Below are 18,136 nucleotides of genomic sequence, written 5' to 3' on the forward strand. Positions count from 1 at the left end.
GATGGTCATCAGGCTATATTGATGGTTGTCGAGACTCGACATGCTTATGAACCTTTTGTAGTTGATAACCTTCTGTCCTGTTGTGCATTGCATAATTTAAGAAGTAACAACTATCATGGTATTAATTCCAAAGTGTTAAAGCAGATAAATAATTATGAAGTAAAGGAAACCTAACAGTATTCTTTTTATATTAAGGGAAACCCCTTTTTTGGGGGGGTATCTAACTCCTGGAATATAAAAACCATTAAATTACCACTAACAAAACAAATTTTAACATAAAATGGAAAAAAAATTCACTTAAATATTCAAAATCTGAAATATTATTCCCGCTCCCAGTTTGCAAGAGTACATGAACCTCAGCCCAAAAATCTCATGTAACAGATACATCAATGTAAATAAAAAGGTTCTTCTGGGCATTCTCATATCTCAAGAAGTTCCATCAAACCAGGATGAATTAGTCACTTCTAGAGAAAATTTAGCAACCGTCATCTCTAATAACATCTCCAGATCCATAATCTGCCACCAGTGCCCACCTATATAAATATGAATGCAGTGTCAGACTGCTACTCTATCTGTATAATCAACTATTTCTGAAAGGCTGCAATTACAACAAACAAAAAAACAACTCATTAAATACACACCAATATCTGAACAGCAGAGCAAAGCAACGATACAAGAACAATTCATTAAATGCATAACAATTTCTGAGTGAGACAGCAGAAAAAATAACAAATGCAACAGACATGGATCAATCAAAACCAAATCTCAACCCTTGGATCAACAAGAAATAGATCCTAACAACAAACATAATGAGCATTCCACTTCAAACCATGCAGGCAACATGTACAAATCCAGAAAAACAATCACTCAACAGACAATTTGTCTTATTTTGTTCATAATTACAAATTTTGCAACAATCATACTAAATAATATCACCTATCTACTGTAATTGACTAATAGTCAATTGCAAAACTCAGCATTATTGCATTGTTAAATCCCACTGTGCCTGCTAGTCACCGCCAACACTCAATGAAGGGCAGAATGGCAGCCTAATTAAACCCTCGTTTCTACCCGATGCTAAGAGCAAGCAGCAAACATTATGTAGATAACCCAAATCCGTCTTGTGATCTGGCAACCAGGAAGGGAATCTAGCGTTTGTTTAACCTAGTTGGGCAAAAGCCCTTAACTAGACATGATCTATAATTGAACTCTAATCTGTACTAGATCTACAACAAAAGAAGGAAGGCTACAAGGGCTTAGAGGAAAAGAACAATCAAGAAGCAAGCAAGAGAGGGTTACTGCGTCCTCTACATACCTGTACAGTGCTCTTTATATTGTAAAACAAACTAGGATATGATATGTCTAGATGAAACGAAACAAGCAACAAAAAAGCCAAGCATACAACTTAAAATATAAATCAAATATACGAAAGGATGATTAACTATGTACCCTCTACAAACTTTGCGATGAAGTTCCCTAGAGTAGAAGAGATTGGATGATTCCAAACACCTCAATCAATCAGCAAAAGCAGACAAGTTCCCAAGAGTAGAAGAGATTGGATGATCGGATGTAGACAGTCATAGAACCAAACACCTCAAATCAAGTCAGCAAAATCAGACAAGGAAGATCTATTCCAAACGGAGAATAAATTACCTCCTATAGCGGCCTCCAAACAGAAGAGTGCCAGATAGAGAACAAATTCCAGCAGGCTCAAGAGCATGGAAGCTAAAAGGAGATTACAAGATTGCAAAAGAGCTAGCAATTCCACTAAGTTTTGATGTAGGAGAAAGGTAAGATATTATGATTAATGTCCAACATGTGACCACAAAGTTGGGCAATGGGAATACAATGAATGTGAATACACAATGGGAGTGTGAAAGCAACTCCTATCACTACTCTACTAAACACAGAGAGAGCTAACTAATTAGTACATAGAAAAACCAATGATACAAATATAAAACCATGTTGAGGATACAATGCAGATGTCAAGACTCAAAGAATGTTGGGGCCAAAGGAAAAATGAACAAAGAGAAAGGTTGCTTCCATTTGAGTCATCAATCACCATGAATAGTTAATTTAATGAAATAGTTGATAATGTTATGTGGAGAGTATTTGGGGGCAAGGAGGCCTGGTTGTGTAATTATGGTGGGAACCCAAGACTATTGAGGTCCTTCACTCCTAACATCTAAGGTTGAAGGTAAGAATCTATGAATGTAAAGTCAATTGCTAGGGAAGACCTAGGGAATAGTGCTCTGAGTGAGTCCAAGCCTAGGACTTCCTAGTCCTACTTAGACTACTAGCCTAGAGGGATCTATAATGAAGTTCCTCAAGAGTCTTGTGGATGTTGATCAACCCATCAAAGGGTGTCAAGAAGAAACCTGAGGTCTCACAGATCTAGTGTCTGAAGTTATTAGGACCTCCACATGTTGTATGCTTCCATTAACAAACATGACAAAGGGAAGAAGTGATTGATCCTCTTGGTGGTATCAGGGAGGGGGGGGAAACTGCATGAGTTCCATGGTATGTGCCTCAAAACCTCCCTCATGCCTTAAAACCTCCCTCGGAAAGTGGGAAAAGGTGGAGAGGGAACCTCCTGAGCAATAGCAAAGAGAATGTTACTGCCTTCTGATCTCATAATTTATCAAACATCTAAAAATGAGGTGCTCCTCCAACTCGGTCTCCTATAAGTGACATGGTTGGCAAGTCTTCTCTAAGCGTGGGATGTGGTTATATGTCTTGACTCAATGATGATGGGAGCCAACTCTACATTGACAAAGGGAGATCCTAAGAGTGTGCCTCCAATGTCTATGCATGTACCACAAAAAGCCCCCAAAAACTAGCAATGACTTAGTCTAGGGGACCTATGGAAGCAATATCCTCGAAAGAGTACAGAACTAGGTAAAGCTACCTATCTTTATAGAATGTAGAGTCTCCTAGGGTTTGAACTCTGTGAAAGAAGGAGATGAGTCCAAAGATGGCCTCAAAGTGCAAAGGATGAGGTCCTCATACTCCACCAGGATTATGGATTGAGGAATTGTCATTATGTAATGGATGATAAGTTGTAACATAATGATTTGGACTCTCCCTATCCCACCCCAATCAACTTGAAGTAGAGAGCTAGATAGGGTTACCTATCTCTATAAAATGTAGAGTCTCCTTGGGTTCGCACTATGTGAAGGAAATGAGAATAAAGATGGCCTCAAAGGGCAAAGGATGGGGCCCTCGAACTCCGCTAGGATGATGAATTGAGGAATTTTCCATATGCAATAGATGGTGAGTTGTAACTTAATTGTTTGGACTCTCCCTATCCCAACCTAGTCAACTCGAAGTAGGCTAGGTCCCTAGATCTCGAAAGCTATAGAGGACAGTGGATTCGATGATCAATGTCCAAGCCATTCATCTTTGACAAGATATCTTGAAAGCGAAGTTGAAAGCACTAACTTTCGACATAGACAAGGAAACCATATCAAATACCTTTAATACACAACTATGGAGCGACATTTATAGATTTGGGGGCACTTTAGAGACATTTGTAGTTGTTGCACTAAGCACCAAGTAGGCGGTCGTTCCAAAAGATATTTCCCAAATGAACCCTCTTTTGTACGATAGGAACATGCAAAGCATGGAAAATAGGCACAATATTCTTACATAAGGTAACGATTTGGTTTCCACACCAACACCACTTAAGTTTTGGTAAAGTTTGACCAAGTAATCACCTCAAAGAACATGCCCTAACAAATTAGGGACATCTAGGGACCCAAGGGAGGATCCACAACTAATGCTCAAAACCTTAGAGGGATCTTAATTAGCAAAGGAGGGGACCCAAATGGTTCAACCAAACACCTACCATAATGTGATTAATGGGAACAAAGATAAAAGGGGAAATCAACCATCACACCAACTAACACACACCCCAACTAGTGTGCAAGTCCCTAGAGAGATCCTAATTAGTAGAGGGACCCATGTGGGTCAACTAAACACCTACCATAATGTGACAATCAGGACAAAGATGAAAGGGGAACCCAGCCATGGCACCAATCGTCCAAATGGGAAACCACGAACGCCTTTCTAGACTAATGCATAGCAGGCACATGTGCCTGATCACAAAAGGCCCTCCTCAAGTTGCAGTCTAAGGATCTTGTTCAAGTAAGAAAATTATCCTAGCCAACATTAGAGGATGGTCTAAAGAAGACATTGATAACCCAGAATTTTAATGGTTACTTTGTGATAGAAACAGTTAAGAGTTATTGCCAATGTGCACTATTGGCTAAATGGGCTCTCACACACAGAAAAAGGCTTCCAATCATTTTGACTAGGTGAAAAAAGAAGAGATTGTCAAACGGTGCAAGGAAATGGTTGATATGGGCCATGGCCTAGAGAAAATATAGGTTAAGGCCAATGTCCTACAGATTAACCTGACCAAATATACAACTCTAAAGTGTGGCTTCTTTGGAAAATCCTAGTGGGTTGGGTTTAAGATAATGCCACCCAGATCTTATTCTCCTGACAACAGGAGTTCACAATGATAGGGCAGTTAATTTACGGCTTGCAGTAGTGACATAGTACTATGACAACATTTTCACAAGTTTATAGAAATAGCCATATAAACAACATCGTGTTTGGAACTGTGATGATACTAGTTTATAGGTTTAGAGGAGTTATAGCATGCAATTTCTGCCCAGCAAAGGGAGAAGAAATGTTCCCAAGGGGAATCCAAAAGGTAGGGAGTGGATAAGAATCTTGTTTTGCGTAAATGCAATAGGCCAACGCATTCGAAGGCATAATCTACTCGATGGAAGCAAGGCTTTGAAGAAAAACATTAAGCATTGTGAGCCGAGAGCCTGTTGGGTGCTCAATTTTAAGGCTTGGATGATGGAGGGGAAACTGGCTATACCATTTGCAGAGTATGTACCAATAGGGATTTGGTGTTTTTTCTACTAACAGGCTATTTTCATGGTCATGGAAGCTACATTGGATTACAAACAATTGAGCTGGCAAAAAGTCTAAGCATTGAACTTCTTACACTGCCTCGTGCACTAATCACAAACCATAACCCTTATATATCAACAAAGTTTGTATGGGACCTCTTTATACCAATGATGCGACAAATTATATGACGCTATGTTGGAAATGGTTCACCAGCATATCTGATATAACTTACATATGCCAATTACGTTATTGCGCGTAATTATTACATGATGCCGGTAATACATCGTCACTCTTATTACATGTATTAACTATATTACTCATAGCCATGACTATTTCAGGGCTAACACCAAGGGAGGAAGTAAAGAGACAACAATAATTAATCACGGGAACCTCGAGCAATTAGGATCTAGGAAGCACACAATTTACAATGGCAATTGTTTCCAGTGGTTCAGATTGGCTTCAACAAAGCACGATCAATCTCAAACAACAGGAAATCAGCGGCAAAGAGGATCAGAGTTTGGCTATGGCTTTGTTGCCTCTAAATGTGGACAACCAATGCATCGTAGGTTACTGTGCAGAAATCAAAGAAGAAGATGAACAGGAGCAAGGTACAGAGTTGGATATAGATGATGGCAGATGATCCCATTGATCAACTTGCAGAAGCTAGTGGTGTAAGAGGTTTCTATCCAAAATCCTAAAAATTAACAAGGTACACAATGAAGAAAACTTCATCCGATTCACCTTGATTGGTTAGCACTCACAACCATTTGCTTCGATAAGCATATTAAACGTTTTGCTTAGGCATAAGAAAGAAAAATAGACTTGGCAGAAGTGAAACAGAAGGAACAAATGATAAAAAAAACAAGGCAGCTAGTTTGGCTGCCAAACAATAAAAAGAGTAGGATAGGCTTGAGAAAGAGAAGAATAGGTATTAGAAACAACAAAAGTTTCTATAGAAAGAACGGAGAGAGTAGTAGAGTGTCTGAAAAGCATAAAAAGGAGATTGGAAAAAGGCTATGAGAGAGCTTCAGAAGCAAAGGCATTTAAGCAATTTGTATAATCCATTGGCTGAACAACACATGCTTTTTAATTGTGTATTAACACAAGCAGAACAAGACCTGTTTTTCAATGCCCTATTGTGTCTCTGTTTTCTTGCAACTGTCACACCTTTGTCCCTTCCGAATACAATTGGTTGTAGCACAAAATTCATTTCCAATACCACCCTGGATGTTTGATCAGTAGGATAGGCATTTACATATTAGGTTGTCACAGAAGCTGTAGCATTTAGATAACTTCACTTAGTTTTCACCTCAATTAAATTCATATTTTCTTCAAGCTGATGTCTTAATTTACACTTGTCTCAGTATAAATCATCATTTATTTTATTTAATAATATTTTTACTGGTTTACCCCTTTTCTATAGATGTTCAGTAACATGTTCATCTTTGAGATCAAGTTTGAACCTAGCTGACCTGCGGCGATGTCCTTTCTGCAATAAAATTTCCGAGCCAATGGCCAAACCTTCAAACAATTCTTGGACAGAGAATAAATTATGTTACTGGAAGAAGAATCACTGCAAGTGCAAGAAGCCGATGTTATTGAGACTCCAGCCAACCGTCAATTATTATAAGGCTTTAATTACCCTAAAAACAAAATGGAGCAACATCACTGTGAAAATAAACAGAAAAAATCAGTATATATGTCTCAAAGATTACAGAAAAAACGTATCATGTGTTCTGAGAAACTCTGCGGCTGCATCGATATCTACTTCGAAACCATAAAATCTCTGTTGAAATAGTAAACAACAATTCCGTAAGCAATATGGGAAGAAAGTGAGACTTGTGATTGAATTTATTAACGCGGCAAAATAAAAACAAAAAATGAATTGTAGGCATTGTCTAATAAAACTCAGTAGCACACGCTTTCTTAGTCGGTAGTAGGTTGCTTCTGTAATGGGCAATCGCGTACTGACGGTGGGTATGAACAAAATGCGTCAAAAGGCTCCACAGGTTGAAACACACGCTTGCGAGGTCGGTAGAACGTTGCTTCTGTGAGGGGCAATCGAATATTGACAGTGGGTACGAACAAAGTGCGTCGAAGGGCTCAGAGTTTCGAGAGGGTATGAACAACGGGTCCCTGTTACTCAGCTGATGTGAGATTGGATAAATAATTTAATGCAACAACATCTCTTAAAATTGAAAAATTAATATTTTTACAAATGACATTGTACTGTTAGACTAATTGTTTTATTTTTGGATTTAAATATGAATAGCACAATAATATAAAAGTGAAATAGCAATAACGTTGAAGGTGAGAAGATGATTTAGGAAAGTGAAATAGCAACAAGCTTATATAGCTATGTTCTTTACCGTTAGTTTAATCAAATATTGTAAAGCCTTGTTGGTTTAATCAAATATGGTAATGCCTTGATATATTGTATGTATTTCAAATAATAATAAAATTGTAAAATAAATTATATAAATATTTGTTTAATTTATTTATTTTTATTAATTTTTAATATAATTAAATATTTTTTTGGTAGATAACATTTATATATATAAAATTGACATTAAAGAGTAATAACAAGTTAATAATTAATTATTTAATATTGAAGGATGACAATTTTTTTATATAATGTTCATATTATAGTACACATCTCATGTCATTAGAGTATAGATTGATATAAGAGAGTTGTGCAAATTGTACACATTATTTTTTCAAATTTATATTTTTTAAATTATTTTTTTGTAAATTAAAAAATAAAACCCATAAAAATTGTCTATTCAATGCTTTACAACAATGAAAAATTGGAGATTTTGAATTTAATTACAAACCATTTGTGTTTATGGTACATAGTAATTAATATATAATGTTATTTTTCAAATTATTTATATTTATTGTACATAGTAATTAATAATAGAGTATAGAAGTCAATTCTTGTCATCATTACACAATAAGAGGGGAGACATTTCAACCAATCATATTTTATTTAAAAATAATAAATTTAATTTCATAACGTTAAACTTTGGATAGGTTTAAAAAAAATTAATTAAAAAAAAACTAATAGCAAGTCAATAAAAAACTGAATACGTTATACCTTGCTGGCGGGCAAGTATAATAACGTTGAAGGTGAGAAGAGGACTTGTTTTTAAAAAAAATGTTAAAAGATTGATGTGTTTAAGTAATTATAAATTTATTTTAATTTTGGATTTACTAAGTATTGAGAGATAAAATTTCTCAAAATACAAATTTCTATTTCTCAAAATGTAAATTTCATTTTGATTGCAAATTTTGAAAAAAGGTTTGCATTTCCACAAATTTAATTCCTCCTAGTGCTTCATAGTGAATTCACACAAATTCCTGCTTAAGTGGGCCGAATGATATAGCTTGAGTAGGCCTAATGGTTAAGAGCATGTGTTTCCTCCTAAAAAATCACAGGTTCAAAAGAGTATAAGGGGTCTCATACACCAATTTGGTGTGTTTGGCCATGACCTTTATATATATATATATATATATTTCACATTTTATATATAAAGAGAATTTTATTTATATTTATATAAATTTCACATTTCTATATATAAAAAGAATTTGTCCTGTGTCACTAATTTGCTAACCTGTATTAATTTACTAACCTGAGTACTTATCAGTGTTCATGGGCATCATACTTTTGGCAACAACTTGTTCAGGGATGAAAACTGATAAAGTTTGTTAACCTTCTTGGTTGAATAAACCTTTAGTTGAGTTTGTAAATGTAATTGTTTATCTAGTTTTGTTAGGTTCTCCACTTTCCTTCAAGCGGTACTGCTTCTATACTTCCTCCTTTAAATAGACGAAAAGCTCAAGAGTTGCAGGGGAAAGTTAAGACTATGCTTCCATATACTTTTTGAGAATACCATCTACAAGTATTCAATAACCCTCCCGCAAGACATGGTGATAGTTGGTGAATATTTGTTCTCTATGATCGATCCTATCTTATTAGTCCATGTCGCCTGGCATAGGACTATAGCAATCAGATTTGATTTTTAAACATTAGTTACCCTGACAAATAGGCTAATTAGGTTATAGTTTTTTTTAGATCTATCGTGTACTGACCATTGTTTTTCAGTTTCGCCTGGCATGGTACTAACCATAGTTTTTCAGTTTCGCCTGGCATGGTACTATAGTAATCAGATTTGATTTTTAAACATTAGTGACTCCGATAATTAGGCTAATTAGGTTATAGTTTTTTTTAGATCTATCGTGCACTGACCATAGTTTTTCAGTTTCATCGTCTTATTTTGCCTCTTCCCGAGGCGAAGGCCAAAACCATCTATTAACTTGGAATGTTTCGTTATTATCTTTTCCAAGTGAAACTAATGCTAGCATTAGTTATAAACACTAAATGTTTGTGTTTACATGAAATCCTTGTACCTCTTTTGAATACTTTCCATCTGTGGCCTTGTACAACTGCCACCTTCCGTTTGTAGCCTTGTACAACCGCCACCTTGTACAATTGACTGCCACCTGTAGGCCATGCAATGCAGCTTGTTCTGTGGCGTTTAAATTGCACATCCCTCATTGCCACCACCCTGACCAGACAAGTCACAACATTGTCAATGGGAGCAGTCGCTGAGAAAGCAGCATCTAAGATAACAGCAAAGGTAGACGCAGCTGTGAATGAAGCAGATTACTATCGGTTTACTACCCAATCAAAGCAACAGAAAGGAAGGCAATTGATCACCCAGCACCACTAGAGGCAGAGCTGGAAGCAGTTTCATATGCAATTCCTGGTTCACTATCAATAGAATTAGTAAACATTTAACCAATATCAAGGAAAGCAACAACTAGAGCAGGGTAACAGGTGGAAAAGTTGGAGTATATTAAGCATTAGCGAGAGATATAGTTACTAAAATCATAACAAAAGTAAGTGAAATACCAGTTATGATATAGAAAATCTAGCATTACTCACCTTGCTTGTGAAATACCAGCTATGATATAGAAAATCTAGCATTACTCACCTTGCTTGCTTTAATTCAGGCTTGCCCTAATCACTGCATTGGCTAGAAGATTTCCCACTAGTTGAACACTCTATATGCCACTATATGGCCTGTATTCCAGTCTAGTCTTCCTAGCATGTCTATCTTTTCTATACTATAATCTTCTTTCCTAGTACTTTCTATGCACTGGTCTTTACGGGGCCTAGGCAGAAAGAAGGCAAAAGCCAGCCCCAGCTTGTCGTCAGGCTCCGTGCACCGTCTTTGGCTAAGTAATAAGTCAATAAGGAGCAGTAGTACTAGTTTCACCCTACTTGTATATTTTATGTCTGCTCTTATATTTTTGCATGATGAGGTTCTCAATGCTGAATAATACTAGCCCAACCTCTAGGTAGCAACAGAGAAGTGTCGCATCGAATAATACTAGCCCAACCTCTAGGTAGCAACAGAGAAGTGCCCATGACAGGTGCTTGAGGTTGTACCCCATCTTTTAGTAAGTCGCATCCGTACCCGGTGGCAACTCCCTCTTTCCCGACCAGAGGGAGAAAAAGAATGAAGGGCACCTTTATATTGTATTCTTGGTCATAGCATTGTATTCCATCGACATCTAGATGGACTAGCCTTCATCATCTGCTTCACCCAATTCATCAAACACTGCATCAAAGGCTGATAAGGTTGGTAGTTACCCCATGTATTTTTGTTGGTCAGCTAATAATTCCTATTGTTGCTAGTCTACGGGCCATGACTTGCAAGATACCTCTTACACACTGTTAGGAAGAATATGCTAGTCACAGAGCTCTGAAACACATATATTGTACTAAACTAAACCTATATAAATCTGTTGAATTTCTAAGAACTAAACCTATATAAATCTGTTGAATTTCTAAGAAATTCCATATGCATAGTTTGGCTTACCCCAGCGAAAACATGTATGGAACTATGCACAACTAAAATATATCTAGAATCATGCACAATTAATGGCATTCCTCTTACATTTCGACTTCTCTGACTTTCAATGTGAAGACCAGAAAAGTTTTTACAGGAGATCAGATAGATTGGTCAGTGAGCGTCATGACCTTAACAGTTGGGATATTGGGCTTAATGCAGTGAATCCCTAACCTGCGTACGCATGGAGCACTGGAGGACTGACACTTTCCGCTGTGAAAGATTGGAATTTGTGATGGTTGGTGTGGCTTCTTTTAATCCCTCGGACACATGAAATCCATGCACGGTCTTTCTGTCAAATCTTTTCTTTTTATTTTAATTTAACTTATTTATTATTTATTAAATTTTTAAATTAACATGGAGTAGGCTAGTAATCTCGCTAGGAAATTCATTGCCTCTGACTTTAGTGTGGATGACCTTCATATTCTTGTCCATGCTTTATCCTATGTGTAAAAAGCTATCCTTAATTTATCATTTTCCACTGTTCAGATGCAGCTTAGTAATCAATGGAGTAAAATATGAATTCCAGAAGTCTGCAATGAATGTTGCAACCCAGGCAACAGTAGAAGATCTGCTCATTCAGGGTTTACTTCCGCAGTTTGAAGTAAATTTGATATCTATGCAAATGTTCAAAGTGTTTATTAAGGATATGGAAAAATTTGATTTCATTTTTTTAGTTTACATTCATTTTGATTTTACCTGATATGAAAATATATTTAGCTTATTTGTTTTGGATATCTATTTATTTATCTATTGAATAAAAAGAGTGGTTGTAAACTTCTTTAATTATAATCTTTTGGCAGGAGACCAGACTATCCAAAAATGTTCTTGATTAGTTGGGTCAAAAAGAGATTGGCTTTTCCTATTTATCATTTTACAATGGAGGGATATGCACATTGTCCCACCTTCACTGCCGCCACTGTGTAGAGTAATGGGGCTTGTTGTACTGGAGGCCCATAAAGAAGTAAGGAGGCAAAAGAAAAAGTTGCATGTGAAGCAATTCAAGCTATTCAAACCCAATATTGTGAGTTTTTGCAGATGACAAACAAACTGTTTCCATTCTCGTTAGTTATTTTGAAGCTATGTTACCAGAAACAGGACAGTTGCCACCGTTCCCCGTAAAAAACATGTAAGAAACGAGACCAGACGGAAACGCCGTTTTCTACGGTCGTTTTAGTTAATGGGTGCATATATTTTATGGGAAATCTTTTACAGGTCGTAGTTCGCTCTTTTGCAGGTCGTTCTCAACCCTGTATTTTCACTCTTTATTGTAGATTTCATGCATGTATTCATTTAATAACCTAGAGGCCTATGCCAAGTATACAGAAAGTTGATCATTTGTGTACTATTGTCCCTTTTTTAGTTGATTTGTTTTCCTTTAACATATATATTGTTAAAATTCATAGTTTAAACACTATTCTATATGTGGCTCAAGAAGTTCACATTTAATTGCAAATTCTATTTATTGTTTTATATATATATATATATATATATATATATATATATAATTATTTGGATTTTTTTAAGGAAACAATAATTAGCGGAAGGCGCAAAATGCATAAGAATGTATATACTTAATTGACTAGGAAGCATAAGAATGTATATATTTAATAGTCAATTTGCTAAGCATCAGTTTGGTATTCAAATTATTTAGTTTTTTAATAAAATTTGGACTGGAAATTTAGTTGAAACTATATTGAAAATTGAACTTACTCTGAATTTTTCATTTTTATTTTCATTTTCTCTCTCCTCGTTTCTTGAGTGCGAAACCTCCAAACTTCGTTTCTCGTACCGTTGTCATTTCTCGTTTCGTTTCCCGTTTCTTTTTTCTGGTAACATAGTTTTGAAGTACTATGCAATATCCTCACTCGCATCCTGCTTTTAACAATATGAAATGTTGCGAATTCATCAGAATCCTACTTGCCTCCTGCTCTTAACAATATTAATTGTTGCTAATTCATCAGAATCTCATTTCAAGGAATCATTTCTCCGTTGTTGAAATTAATTCTGAAAGCAAAGATTCTGGACATTGTTGAACTTAATTCTGAAAGCACCGATTCTAGACATTCACCTGGAGAATGCGATGTGATCCAATCTAAATTAAAGATGACAATTGATAACATGTTGTTTAATAATCAACTAATGGCAGCAATTGAGTCTGAAATCGCCAACTGAGTCTGAAATCTAAATTGAAGATGCCAATTGATAACATGTTTAATAATCAACTACTCACAGCAACTGAGTCTAAAATTAATGAAGAAAAGTTTACTGTTGAGAACATCATTAACACGTTGTTTAATAATCAACTACTAGAAGCATAAGTAAAAAAGTCCACAATCGAAGCTAGTCGAATCACCCCCGACTGGTAGAAGAAACGGAGGAAGAACTGGGCTTGCTTACTTGCTGGATAGCTGGTTGGCCCTATTTAGTTTCAGTGATCGCTAACGTAGGACGTGGTAATATGCATCCAATATCTGAGAATGAACATTCACTTCGAATACTGCTGCAAGATATTTGAGATATTTAGTATTTGTTGCATTTTGTTGAGAATTTCCTTCAATTTCTTAATATTGTGGCCCATCTGGTAGCAAAAGATCATATTTCCAAACATGTGATGAGATTCACTACATCACATCTCTCCAATGTGTCCTCCGCCCCACATTTCTGCACCATCTATGGTACGCCTTGACAAGAAAATCCTAAAGACTATCAAGCCATTCGGGCAAGAAAATCCTCAAGACTATCAAACCAATTGGACACTGAAATGGAGTTCCTCTTCCCTTTGGCATCACTAAAAAAGAATTCAAAATCACAAAAGAATTCAAAATCCTCTCTGAAATTAACAATGAGTGACACCTCTTGGAAAATCCTCTTTGAAATTAACAATGAGCTATACCTCTTGGAAGAGTTTGTGAGCCAGAGTGAAAATAAATCTATCTATGAGCACACTAACAACAACTTCTCCTGCCATGTTTACTACTGTTCCCCGCCTCAAAAGACTTTTAATGTAGATAAGATGATCACAAAAGAATTCAAAATCCTCTCTGAAATTAACAATGAGTGACACCTCTTGGAAAATCCTCTCTAAAATTAACAATGAGCTATACCTCTTGGAAGAGTTTGTGAGCCACAGTGAAAATAAATCTGTCTATGAGCACACTAACAATAGCTTCTCCTGCCATGTTTACTATTGTTCCCCGCCCAAGGTGGGGACTAGTTGCCATGCAGCATCCTTGTTCCATATATAAAAGATCGCATAAACATACTTCACTTCAAGCCTTAAGATCTTGACCCGTCATTAGATCTTATCCTTAATCAAGCGCTAAGGTTCATCCTTGGTTCAGATCCAGCTATGCATCATAACCCAATAACCTGTAAACTAGATCTTGCTCTTCATTAGATATTCAATATTTGAGTACGTTTGCCTAATGATCTTCTCCTCCTTTTATAGTCTTAGGCCTTACTCAATACCATGGACCAAAACAACTTAGAACCATACCTTGGACCAAATACCTGGGGTCAACACTTCGGACAAGATACCTTGGACCAATACCATGGATCAAAATACCATGGACCAAATACCACGGACCAAAACTTAGTTTCCTAACATGTATGCGTCTTTCCTTCCGTGAAAGTGCATGTGTACATTATACGCCCATTTTGGCCTGCGAACCCGCGTGTACACGTGGCTTGGTCAATGGGGAACCTGCGTATACCTCTCTTTCTTCATTTTGTGAGTCTAAACTATGATCTGTCATCTGAGTGAGTTGCCATCAAGGACAACACCTGTGTCATAGTGTCAAATCTGTGTCATAATACCAACAATCTCCCCCTTTGGACTTGATGGCAACCCCAAGTCACTCTCTGCCTTTGTCATCAAGGGAAAAGGCTTACGCTCCCCCTGAGTACATGCTGAATTCTCTGATATGCTGAAGTGTGTTGAATGAGCTCCATGCTCCCCCTGAATATAAGCAAGGTCTGCAAAAAGATGTTCTAAAAGAAGAACATGACTCTATACATACATCATAAATGACCTTCCTATCACCAATGACTCATACATACATCCATCTCCCAACTAAGTGGGGATATACCAAGTTTGACTCATCCACCCAACCAAGTGGGGATATACCAATTATTTATACATGTTAAAACAAGAACATTACATCATCCATCCCATGCATAGTGGGGTAACAAAATAGGTCGTTTCATGACCTTGACATTAAAAGATATACATGACATATATAACAGAGACCAAATATCTGAAACAAGACCATGATAGTCATCAACAACTATTATCAGCAGCATCTATCAATCAACATCCAGACCAACAACCATGATCTCCCTCTGAGCCTGTTCCACTTGAATAAAAAAACAACTGTGAATTTGTACCAAGATCTTCTAAGATAATGCCAACAATGCATTATTAGAAGTATATGATCCCCCTGAACCTGTGCCAAATGATCATTGTCAGACCCATATCAGACTCCTTTCATCCTGAGTCTGGCCCACTGCTTTTCTTCAAACCAACATATACGCGACTGTATCCACAAAAACCAGTGTATGTACGCGGCTACGCTTTATGAAACTCGCGTATAACCACTTTTCTCTGAAACAGATAAGTTTTAACAGCAGGATGATGCATCAACTACTCCCAGCTTCTGTCTGAGATATTCAAATGTCTCTCTGGGCAGTGGTTTGGTGAATATATCAGCAACCTGTTCTTTGGAGGGAACATACTCCAATTTGACCTTTTGTTCAAGCACTTGTTCACGTAGAAAATGATATTTGATGGGTATGTGCTTAGTCTTGGAATGCATGACTAGATTCTTTGAAATACTGATGGCACTTGTATTATCACATAGAATGGAGATGGGTGGAGTACATGTGATCTGAATGTCTTGCAATGTTTGTATCATTCAAAGGAGTTGTGTGTAGCAAGATGCGGCAACCACATATTCTGCTTCAGCTGTAGATAATGCAATTGAACTTTGTTTCTTGTTGAACCAAGCCACTAATCTAGAATCCATATAGAATGCACCACCACTAGTGCTTTTTCTGCCATCAATGCTTCCTGCCCAATCTGCATTTGTATATGCATGAAGTGTAAGATTTGTATCTCTAGGATACCATAAACCAAAATTCTGTGTTCCTTGAAGATATTTGAAAATCCTTTTGACTGCCTGAAGGTGTGATTCCTTTGGATTTGCTTGGAATCTTCCAACTATTCCTACTGCATGCATGATGTCTAGTCGGGTACCTGTTAGATAAAGCAGACTGCCAATCATGGATCTGTAAGTTGGTTGATGTACTGTTGTTGATTCATCATTTGAGCTGAGACTGCATCCTGTTACCATTGGGGTACATACTGGTTTAGAATCTTCCATGCCGTATTTTTTCAAGATCTGTTTGAGATATTTGGTTTGTGACAGAAAAATACCATCTTTATTTTTTTGAACTTGTAGACCAAGAAAATATGTAAGCTCACCAAGCAGGGACATTTCAAATTCTTGTGCATTACCGAAGCAAAATTCCGACTCATGGCTTCTTCATTACTACCAAAAATGATATCATCAACATACACAACAAGTATTAGCAATTTATTATTGTCAATCTTTGTATATAGATTTCTATCAGCTGATCCTTTTGAAAAACCTTGTTGATGGAGATATTTGTCAAGACGGTAATACCAGGCCCTTGGAGCTTGTTTTAGATCATAGAGAGCCTTTTTGAGTCTGCATACAAGTTTTGCATAATTTCCAAGAATGAATCCGTCTGGTTGCTCAATATAGACTTCTTCTTCTAAGTCTCCATTAAGAAAGGCAGATTTTACATCCATTTGGTATACTTTGAATTTCTGAAAACTAGAAAGAGCAAGGAACATTCTTATGGTTTCAAGTCTAGCAACAAGTGCAAAAGTTTCTTCAAAATCTATACCTTCTTGTTGGGCATATCCTTTACAAACAAGTCTAGCGTTGTTTCTAATAACTTCTCCATTTTCATTCAGCTTGTTTTTGAATATCCATTTAGTTCCTATGATATTCTTATCATGAGGTCTAGGAACTAATTCCCAAGTATTATTCTTTTCAATTTGCTCAAGTTCTTCATTCATGGCCTTGACCCAACATTCATCTTTGCATGCTTCATTTACATTTTGAGGTTCGATGGAGGAAAGCAATGCTAGATAGCTTGAAGCTTCTGTAATAGTTCTTCTTGTCTGCACACCTGCCTCTTTCTGTCCCAAAATTTGAGTCTCTGGATGATTTTTCTGAACATACCTGGATGGAATCTTTTCTTTTGCTGTTATCTGTTTGATCTGAAAATGGAATGTACTTGTTTAAGGGTGCAAGGTATCCATTTCCCATAATTTCAAATGTGAGCTATACACTCCAAGTGACCTCTGAAAATGTGAAAACTTCTTATTTCTTATACAGAGATAGACTGTAGGGGCATTCACCGGACATGTCACCTCTAAAGAGAGGATGAGTTCTAGAGGCTACCTGGCCTTCTATAGGCTCTGCCTAAAGAAATAACGAAGTAAACACTTAGAAGTCTTTTACATACACATACTTGAAGTTTGATGTCTTGCGGAATAAGACAAATAACTTTCTGCAGCTGAATAGGTGATTATGTGTGTATGCAAGTTATGTATATTTTCCGTTTAACACTTTATATCAGTTTTGTTTAGCATATCATCTTCAGCAAATAAAGACATCAAAATGATAAAGCAGTTCACCCCCTCTGGGCTACATCTGCTGGACCAAACCTCTCAAACTAGGCTTGTCCTCTTGTATTAAAAATGCTACAAAGGCTAATACAAGAATATGAGTGTCTCAAAGGACAGATCTGACTATAAATACAGAATCAGAAGATGGGAATTAGCTAAACATGCTCTTTCCCAAACACTAAACAGTGAAATTGTACCTTATACAGTACTTTCCCCAATTGGCCCTTGTGGCCCTTTAAACTTGCATGGAGATTTTCGAGGTGAAGATGACCTCAATTGGGTCTGAAACATCTGCCATTAAACTCAGAAGGTCGAAAATAGTAGACATAGGCTTTTGAATCACCAAAAATGGATGAACATAGCCCCCAAACAGCTCAAGCACTGAAATGGCCCTAGTGGCCCTGAAAGCTTCCCTGAAGCTAAACAGTGAGAATAATGCCTTAATAGGAAAAACGAGCTGTAGAAATGGATTCAGAATGCTGAAAACCTTCAAGAATGCCCTTCCTTCCACATTCACTGGCTGCACAATTCCCAATGCAGCTCCCAAACTGATTTGGCCCTAGTG

The 18,136-nt window shown here is 36.8% G+C and overlaps 1 long non-coding RNA gene across 5 annotated transcripts; it reads right to left on the reverse strand.

Annotated features, from left to right (window-relative positions):
• Positions 1–281: 281 nt before the first annotated feature.
• Positions 282–7,094, reverse strand: LOC149174303 (uncharacterized). 5 transcript variants are annotated; one of them, XR_016257927.1, is made up of 4 exons: positions 6,850–7,090; positions 6,645–6,715; positions 6,402–6,502; positions 282–598 (listed from the first exon to the last, which is right to left on the reverse strand). It is a non-coding gene; the product is annotated as an uncharacterized LOC149174303 (long non-coding RNA). The 5 variants fall into 5 exon arrangements; XR_016257926.1 differs by having other exon boundaries at positions 6,402–6,715; positions 6,902–7,094; XR_016257925.1 differs by having other exon boundaries at positions 6,402–6,715; positions 6,850–7,093.
• Between the last annotated feature and the right edge of the window lie 11,042 nt (positions 7,095–18,136).

This window comes from Pinus tabuliformis, chromosome 4_1 (genome assembly GCF_031772625.1).
Source record: "Pinus tabuliformis cultivar Carrire ecotype Pingquan chromosome 4_1, CPIR1, whole genome shotgun sequence".
In the NCBI taxonomy this organism is placed as follows: domain Eukaryota; kingdom Viridiplantae; phylum Streptophyta; class Pinopsida; order Pinales; family Pinaceae; genus Pinus; species Pinus tabuliformis.